Source organism: Xenopus laevis, chromosome 9_10S, assembly GCF_017654675.1.
Source record: "Xenopus laevis strain J_2021 chromosome 9_10S, Xenopus_laevis_v10.1, whole genome shotgun sequence".
Lineage (NCBI taxonomy): Eukaryota > Metazoa > Chordata > Amphibia > Anura > Pipidae > Xenopus > Xenopus laevis.
In genome coordinates, this window is record NC_054388.1 from 99,228,781 (window position 1) to 99,239,089 (window position 10,309).

The 10,309-nt window shown below is 38.7% G+C and overlaps 1 protein-coding gene across 1 annotated transcript in view; it reads right to left on the reverse strand.

The window, feature by feature from the left end:
• Positions 1–808, reverse strand: part of mapk8ip3.S (mitogen-activated protein kinase 8 interacting protein 3 S homeolog) — an 80,794-nt gene extending 79,986 nt beyond the window's left edge. Inside the window, exon 1 of the mRNA XM_041578107.1 lies at positions 653–808. The gene's annotated coding sequence lies outside the window, so the exon portion shown is untranslated. The remainder of the gene's footprint in view (positions 1–652) is intronic.
• Positions 809–10,309: the final 9,501 nt, after the last annotated feature.

Below are 10,309 nucleotides of genomic sequence, written 5' to 3' on the forward strand. Positions count from 1 at the left end.
TATATATATATATATATATATATATATATATTCCAAAATTCAGCCTTGTACTACGTGCAGGGACTCCTGTGCCAAGCTACTGCACCACACTGATATCCATCTGCAGACTTTGCCATATATATTCCATCCTGCATGATAGGTCTAGGCCTGCGTCTCCATCCTTACTATTTGTTGTTGAATTTTGTACCTTTCTGATTTAAAGGGACAGGGTGCCTGAGCAATACATGGCAGAGCTGGCTGTCGATTCTCCGCTACAGGGTCACCCCAGAGCATTACAATGTCATTGTATTTCTATAATACATACTTCTATAATATGATTATACTCAGTTATATACGATAACTCGAAGATCAGCCGCTTGTACCTGTTTCTCTTTCCCCTGAATAAATGGGATTTTGACTATAACCAGTAAGGTAAACAGACACAGGGGGGACATATATATATAGAGAGAGAGAAGAGAGAAAGAGAGAATATTGAAATTGGACTGGGTGTATAAGGGAAAGTCCTACATATACACTGCATCCAAGATGGTCAGACAGTAAAACACGTAATTTTTAACCCCTTAGTGAATAATCCATGCACCTGATTTCTGCCCTCCCCCAACCAAAATCTCCAAACCCCAGTCTGGAAGCTTTAAATCTGGATTGGACACACCTGCATTAGTCCAGAGGCTGCTGCTCCTCTCTGATGATTCTCTCCCCCCTGTGTTGGGTGCTAGGGGAACCCCTCCATCTTTACTGTAGAGGAGATGTGGTCCTTCCAGGCAGAGGCACCTCCCAGCCCTGCTGTAAGTGTGGGAATAGGATGCTGCTTCCCCCCTCCCTCTGATTAGCCAAGGCTGCTGATCTGACGTCAAGCTGCTGCCCTGCATTGTGGGTAGAGAGAATACAGCTGATTCACTCCCTAGCAGCAGCATCTCTTGCAGCGATATCCCCCTAGCTGCTGCCTGCTATAGCACAAGGACTCCAGTTTGTAATCTGATATCCTCTCTTCCCTTTGGAAATACATATATTTTATAATATATATATATATATATATATATATATATATATATATATATATATATATATATATATCTATATCTATATCTATATCTATATCTATATCTATATCTATATCTATATATATATGTTTATATATTTTATTTATTATTATTATTTTTTATTTATTTACACTGTGCAGTGATTAACATTGCCACTTTAATTCCAAATTGATATGTGTTTTGGTGAGCTTCCTCCCACGCTCCAAAAAATAAAATAAAAAAAAGCAGGTTAATTGGCTCCTGATTAAATTGATTAAATTGTGGAAATTTGATTAGATTGGGGATGGGAGTCTTGGCAGGAGGAGAGCCGACTGCTTCTACAAATTCTCAATGGACTCAGCAGTTCGGGGAATAGCAAAGAACAGACATATATATGGCTTCCAGATGCCTTATGTTTGCTAAAACCTTTAAAACCATTGAAAATCTGCATTAATAGTGGAAAGTGGATTAGAATTATAGATCATTAGGCATAATTATATATTTGGGTTTATACAGCTGCTTTAAAGGAAACCTATGCCCCAAACAATGTAGGTCTCTCTAAAACTATGTTGCATAAAATGGATCATATGTAAAACCCTGCTTCATGTAAATCAACCATATTCAAAATAATATACATTTTTAGTAGTTTGTGCTTTTGGGTAATCCTCAATTAAAAATTGCCATTTTAAGAATAAAGGGTCCCCTCCCCAGGATCTTACAATTCACGGTGCACACAAACAAACCATATACGTTAGGTCACAGTTCTGTCTTTTGCTTCCACCCTTCGAGCCGTTACAGTTCGAACTGCATTATTGCTGGTCTGTTGAGCTCTGAGGGGGCACGGAGAATATAATAAAATGGGGGCTCAAGCGAAAATTTGTAAAAGGGCAATATTTAATTGAATATATATTCCAGATTCTTTAATATGCCATTTAATATGATATACAGTATATGCATATGATATATGTTATATGATATATATAGCAACTATCTGTTGCTTAAGTATTCATTTTGGGGGTATAGTTTTCCTTTAATTTAGTAATCCAGGTAATACAGTTAGAATCCAAAATCCCTTACAGCAGGTAGTGAATATTAACACTCAAAACAACTGTATTTTAATGTGCAGTTGTGTGACAGCAAAATGTTCTGTCCCATTATAAGAGCCACCTACACAGGAAAGTCAATTGTAAATTGCTTTATCCTTTTCTTAGTTGCCCCAGAATGTGACTGAACCTGCAGTCTATATAAAGTGGCACAGCAGCACTATGGCTTTATAAAAATCATTATAAAGGGATCCTGTCATCGGAAAACATGTTTTTTTTCAAAACACACCAGTTAATAGTGCTACTCCAGCAGAATTCTGCACTGAAATCCATTTCTCAAAAGAGCAAACAGATTTTTTTATATTCAATTTTGAAATCTGACATGGGGCTAGACATTTTGTCAATTTCCCAGCTGCCCCAAGTCATGTGACTTGTGCTCTGATAAACTTCAATCACTCTTTACTGCTGTACTGCAAGTTGGAGTGATATCACCCCCTCCCTTCCCCCTAGCAGCAGCCAAACAAAAGAACAATGGGAAGGTAACCAGATAACAGCCCCCTAACACAAGATAACAGCTGCCTGGTAGATCTAAGAACAGCACTCAAAAAAACCCATGTCTCACTGAGACACATTCAGTTACATTGAGAAGGAAAAACAGCAGCCTGCCAGAAAGCATTTCTCTCCTAAAGTGCAGGCAAGAGTCACATGACCAGGGGCAGCTGGGAAATTGACAAAATGTCTAGCCCCATGTCAGATTTCAAAATTGAATATAAAAAAATCTGTTTGCTCTTTTGAGAAATGGATTCTAGTGCAGAATTCTGCTGGAGCAGCTCTATTAACTGATGCGTTTCGAAAAAAACATGTTTTCGGATGACAGGATCCCTTTAATAATGGCCACAATGGATGTCCAAAGTCTATACACTTGTATACCGCATGCAGCTGGTATAAAAACTGTACGCAAATTAGTGACACATAACCCCGCCTACAATGGGCCATCAATAGAGTACATATTACAGCTATGTGATTTCGTACTTAACAAAAATTATTTCAAATTTGAAACCAATTTTTACGTACAGCGGACGGGGACCGCGATGGGCTCTAAAGTAGCTCCAGTGTACACAAATGCTTTCATGTGCAACTTTGAAAATGAACATATCTATGGGAATAAACTGTTCAAAAAATATGGTAGTTTCTATAGACGCAATATAGCTGATCTTTATGTGGACAGGCGCACCAAAAGAATTGGAAGGGTATGTTAATGGTCTCAATGCCAGTGAAACTAACGCTGAACTAAAGCTCACAGAAAATTAACTTCCTGGATGTCCAGATCTACAAACAAAATTGGGGCTTACAGACACAAATTTATACCAAAGCCACAGATAAAAATACCCTTCTACATTATAAAAGCCATCACCCCAGACACCTCCTTAATACGTTGCCCAAATCACAAATGATAAGGGTGATCAGAATTGACAGTGATCCGGAACAACGCATAGAGGATCTGGGCAAGATGGGAAAGAAATTTTTAGAAAGGGGTTACCCTGCCCAATTGATTAAAGACACAACAGACATGGTACTGTCCATGGAATGTAATCAGCTGTTACAAAACAAAAAACAAGGACCAAAGGCAGGTGATAACAATGATATATACTAACTACGTGAGTAAATACAACCCCCAGAGCAAAGCAATCAAAGAGAAAATACTTAATTATTGGGAAATTGTGGCTAAAGATGATGTTCTAAGTACTAAGATCCCGAACAAATCCGAGATTCAGTTACTCCAGGAACACAAATCTCAAAGAACACCTTAGTCGATCTGACCCAGTGGGTAAAATACATGCAACCTAAAATACACCTCGCCCGGGAGTATACAAATGCACAGGCTGTGTAGTATGCAATACCCTAATATTGGGGGGAGAATTCAGGCACCCAAGAACTGGAAAAAGATATGCAGTGAAACACAGGTTAACGTGTACCTCATCAACGGTGATTTATGTTATAAAGTGCCTGTGTGGCTTGATCTATTGTGGAAAAACCACCAGACAGCTAAAGGAAAGGATAAACATGCACAGGGCTAGTATCAGGGCAGCATTGGACACTGAGAGAAAAATGGATCCGGATAAACTGGATATTGCCTAAAAACCAGTGGCCAAACACTGGAAAGAATCAAGGCATGATCCTTCTACATTTAAGTGTATGCTTATTGAGCACATACCAAAGCCACCCAGAGGTGGAGATATAAATAATTTGTTGTTGAAATTCAAAGCATTCTAGATACATGACCTGGACTGTGTCATCCCCAAGGGACTGAATGGGCAATTACAATTGAATTGTTTTTTGGCTTGAAAATAAGGGGCCGATTCACTAACTTCGAGTGAAGGATTCGAAGGTAAAAAACTTCGAATTTCGAAGTTTTTTTTTGGCTACTTCGACCATCGAATGGGCTACTTCGACCTTTGACTACGACTTCGAATCGAAGGATTCGAAGTAAAAATCGTTCGACTATTCGACCATTCGATAGTCGAAGTACTGTCTCTTTAAAAAAAACTTCGACCCCCTAGTTTGCCATCTAAAAGCTACCGAAGTCAATGTTAGCCTATGGGGAAGGTCCCCATAGGCTTGGCTAACTTTTTTTGATCGAAGGATATTCCTTCGATCGTTGGATTAAAATCCTTCGACTTCGATATTCGAAGTCGCAGGATTTTAATTCCTAGTCGAATATCGAGGGTTAATTAACCCTCGATATTCGACCTTTAGTGAATCGGCCCCTAAGTGTTCTGGCAATATATTTTGCAATGACATAACTGTATCTTTTCGTTTTCACAGGACAATATATACATAGTATTTAATCAGAAAACATGTGAATATTCTCCATAATCTGTAAGTAACAAGTCTTGAAATATTTCAATGTTACAATATGGCAAAAAAAACTCTTTTAAATTGTATACACAACTGATTAGATAAGGACTTCCATGGAGATACAACACTGACACCTAAGGGCAAGGCCAGACATGGTTTCAGTGGTGTTTTTACACCTGGCTGTAATGCAACATAAAAACTCCACGTCTGGCCTTGCCCTAATGGTCACAGTACACAATGGCACTTTTTTTAAACTGTATACGGACTGATGACATCATGAGGGCACCAAAATTCACTGGTGAGGGTGGGTATTTAAACTGTTACACAATATGGGCACATTACAACACGATCTTGACAAACTGGCAATCTGGGCAGCTAAGTGGCGAATGAGATTCAATGTTGATAAATGTAAAGTCATGCACCTGGGATGTAAAAATATCCACTTATACCCTTAATGGGACTGCACTAGGCAAATCCATTATGGAAAAGGACCTTGGAGTCCTTGTAGACGATAAACTTGGCTGTAGCAAGTAATGCCAGTCAGCAGCATCAAGGGCAAATAAGGTCTTGAGCTGTATTAAATGGGGCCTAGAGTCACGGGAGGAGGGGGTCATTCTTCCACTGTATAGAGCACTTGTAAGACCCCATCTAGAATATGCCGTACATTTTTGGTCTCCATCACTCAAACAGGACATTATTGTATTAGAGAGGGTACAGAGAAGGGCAACTAAGCTGGTAAAAGGTATTGAAAATCTTAGCTATGAGGAAAGACTGGCCAAATTGGGGATGTTCACGCTGGAGAAGAGGCGCTTAAGGGGTGATATGATAACTATGTATAAATATATAAGAGGATCATATAATAATCTCTCTAATGCTTTATTTACCAGTAGGTCTTTCCAGCTGACACAAGGTCACCCATTCCAATTAGAAGAAAAGAGGTTCTGCCTAAATATTGGGAAGAGGTTTGTTACAGTGAGAGCTGTGAAGATGTAGAATTCTCTCCCTGAATCAGTGGTACAGGCTGATACATTAGATAGCTTTAAGAAGGGGTTGGATGGTGTTTAGCAAGTGAGGGAATACAGGGTTATGGGAAATAGCTCATAGTACAAGTTGATCCAGGGACTAGTCCGATTGCCATTTTGGAGTCAGAAATGGAATTTTTCCCCCTCTGAGGCAAATTGGAGAGGCTTCAGATGGTTTTTTTTTGCCTTCCTCTGGATCAACTGGCAGTTAGGCAGAAATAATAATAATAATAAAAAAAAGAGGTTGAACTTGATGGACATGTGTCTTTTTCAACCTTACTTACTATGTTACTATGTTACCCTTGATAAAGGTCCCCAAGTGGGAGCTAAACGTCGGATACAATGATGTGTTACAAATACACACTTTGTTCACAAGACATAAATGAGTTTGCTGATCCTTCATCCTTATACATATATTTATATGTATAGGGCATACAAGCAATGTTTCCAAAAAATCTGGTACAGGTATGGGATCCATTCTCCAGAAACCTGTTACCCAGAAAGCTCCAAATTACAGAATGAACTCCATTTTATCCACATTTTTAAAAACAATTTCCTTTTTCTATGTAATAATAAAACAGTAGCTTGTACTTGATCCCAAGTAAGGTATAATGAATCCTTATTGGAAGCAAAACCAGCCTATTGGGTTTATTTCATGTTTACATGATTTAACGGTGGGGGAAGGGAATAACTTGGACAGGGCCCTGGCATTACTAAAGGCAGCATTAAAGGTAACATATCCTAGTGAAAGCTATCAATCTTCAACTCCTTTCCTGATCAGTTGTGACGTCAGTCTGTTTAACCCTCACTTCTGACCGTGGTCCTGGCCCACACTGAAATCTGCAGCCTTTTTGTAAAACAATCCCAGTAGTGTGACAATGCGACACACTTGACAGCACTAGCTACTGAAATTGCATATTATTTGCAATTATTAGGACATTTTTTTATAAAAACAAACCTCGCTGATTATAATTATAAAATTTTGATTTGACTTTCTTTTTTTCTCCCAAGAGATTCTTGTGGATAATTGTGTCGCCTGCAGTGTGTGAGAAGCTACAATAGCTCTTTACAAAGAATACTGCTAAAAACGTGTCTGCCTTTCTGCACAGCCCCTCTACCCCAGTAAGCACTTCCATCTATGGGGCAAATTCACTAACCTGCTGAGTTGCACTAGCGCAGGCTTCGCCGCACTTCGCCAGGCGAAGTTTTGCCAGGGCGCCGCTAATTCACTAAAATCCGAAGTTGCGCTCAGGGAGGCGAACGGAAGTTGTGCTAGCGTTAATTCGTTAAATGCCTAATTTGCATATGGCGCCAAATTAAAGTACAATGGACATATATGTAGCAGCAAATACATTACACTAGACAAGCTGGGAAACCTTCATAAAATAAAATAGAGTTGTTATATTGCCCTACACATGTGCCCACTATATAGTTAAGGTGCCATATGTTAGGAAATGTAGGGGGGAAGGAAGGTACCCCAAAAAAATTTACGATCTTTTTCAGCCTATCACCCTTAAAAAAGGAAAAGACGCCAGTGTTTTTTGGGACTTAGAAAAAATGTCAACTTGTTTTGAAGCAAGTCCTATCTATGGATAAGGATGACAAGAAGGGAAATGGAGCCAGCATGTCATAAGGGCAGTACTAGAGCTCAGCTCTGAGTTGCTGGGAGTATGTTCTGCATAATCACAGTTCAATAGTTGAGACCTGTCAACCCTTATATAAAAAGTAGAGCAGGGGCCTTTCCTTAGAATCCCAAACACCTGAATGCCAAATGAACACTAACATTAAAGGGGAACTATCATGAAAATTTAATATAAGTTTCAGCAACTGAAATAAACTTTCTAATTAAAAATTCTGTACCGTTTCGGAAATAATCAAGTTTATATTCCCTAACCATAGAATTCTTAATGAATCAAATGAAAATTGAGCATAGGACTGGCCAGATATGGGATGACTTTGACGTAGTTGGCCAGCTTAAATATATTGCAATATATGGACAAACAATCCCTGTGTTGTTTAAAGGGTAAGGCATTTTTCAGTAGCAGTATGCACAAAATGTCTCTGTCTTAAATATATTGATAATGGGATGAGTGCAGAGGAATCTTGTATTTGTCTATATGTATTTTGTGGTCACACCCTCATTGCACCCCCGCCTAATGATTTTAAAAACTAGTGGTGAGCACAACTTTCCCTTGTTTGTTATATTCCCTATCCCTCTCTCAGCATCGGTTTATCTTCATTCTGTCTTTTGGGTGTCAGATATTTATTGACAGTTAGATCCCATATGTCTTATAGGGGGGCTCCTCTTACCTAGAATATTTATTAGCGCTCACTCTATTGAAGGGAAAGTAAAGTCTAAAATAGAATAATGATAGAAATGCTGTATTTTGTGTACTTAACTAAACATGAACTTACTGCACCACAACCCTAATGAAACAAATGATTTATGCTTTCAAAGTTGGCAACAGGGGGTCTCCATCTTGTAACTTTGTTATACATCTCTGCAAGACAAAGACTGTGCACATGCTCAGTGTGGTCTGGGCTGCTTATCATCATAAATCAAAACAGCACAAGTCAAATATCTGCCAGAAGCAGATACAGCAAGACTGATTAATAATCAGAATATACAGACTGCAGTGGGTCCTGTGTTGTCATGTAATCTAATGTGGATTTTATAGTTTTTGTATTGTTTAATACAAACTTTCTCCAACTCTGCAGAACCAGTGGCTGCAGGAAAATAATTCTCCAATTCATCTGTTTAAATCTGGCTCTGTGATCTTTGTCCCTGCAGCTGTTGGAAACAGTAAAGATCCAATACAAATCTCTACACTGTCGCCGACTTCTCTACAGGGAAACAAACAAAGCTGCTTGAGTTCTGCATGGCTGGGAAGTAAGGTGGGGGCTCCCCCTGCTGTTCATAAGTAGGATTGTTTCCCTGCAGAGCAGTTAGGGACGGTCTGACAATTCCTATCCACAGCAGTAAATGAAGGGAGAATTTCACTGCATACAGTCAGGTTTCTTATAAAAATGGTACAATTTTCAATTAAAGTATATTGGAGATTTCTTTTTCATTAAAGAAAGTAAAAATGGGATTTTATTTTTTTTTGCCTTTACATGCCCTTTAACATCACCAGACATCATGTCTCTCTACATGCAGAATTTGTGCAAAAGGCAGTTATTTCATTTGATTTTGTTTGTACTTAAGCAGTTATTTGAGTGAGCTCTAATACATCTGCTAGGAAAGGAAGCCCCCCTATAAGTTATATTGATCTAACTTCCAATAAATATCTGACACCCAACTGCTGCATGACGAGAGAATGAGAAGAAACAGATGCTGAGAGAGGGATAGTGAAGATCAACTAGATAAGTTCAAAAACAATGCAGAATATTTAATTGATTGTATTTACAAAGTTTCTTATTTCATTATGCTGAAACCTATATTACATTTTAGCAATAGTTCCCCCTTTAAAGCGCACATATATATGTCATGCTTTGCACTGGGAACTGGTACCAAGCCTAAACGCTTATAATTGCGTAATTGCACCCACACTGAAAGAAAGCCATGTTAATGCCATAGTCTACCGTTCTCTCAGAACACTAAAGTACTGTTTTATATGACACACAAGCAAGCAATATCCTTGAATGGTTGCACATACATGCACCAGAAAGCAGCACAACAGTGTAAACTACAAATGGCAAGCATATAGTTACCATAATGAACTACGCATCAATGTTGATGATCTGTGCTGGATCAATAAAGCTGGGGAAAATTTACTTTAGTGTTGCTTTAAAGGAGAAGGAAAGCTACCGAAGCAGTTTATTGCCAATAGATTAGCCACAATAGTGCAAGCTATAACACTATATTTATTTTGCAGAATGCTTTATCATACTAAAGTAAACTGCTCTAGACGCTGTCTCTGTTTGTTTAGGATAGCAGCTGCCATATTAGCTTGATGTGATATCACTTCCTGCCCGAGTCTCTCCCTGCTCACTCTTAGCTCTGGACTCAAGTTTACAGCAGTGAGGGGAGAAGGGAGAGGAGCAAACTGAGCATGCTCAAGCCCTAGCCATGGAGGTTTAAGCTGAAAACAGGAAGTCTGATACAGAAGCCTATGTGTACACAATAGAAGGAAAGAAATGTGGTGTTTCTTTTGACTTTGAGGGTTTACTGGTGTATTTATATAGACCTTTCTGATAAAGCTTACTTAGTTTTAACCTTTGCTTCTCCTGTAATCATCCTTCCTAATGTTTTCAAGTACAACTCCCAGCACAGGTTAATATAATAATGTTTTAGTATTCTGGTAGCAGTTGTTCAGCAACATATGGCTAGCGACTGAGCCATAAAATTACCAAAGGGTTACTTTAA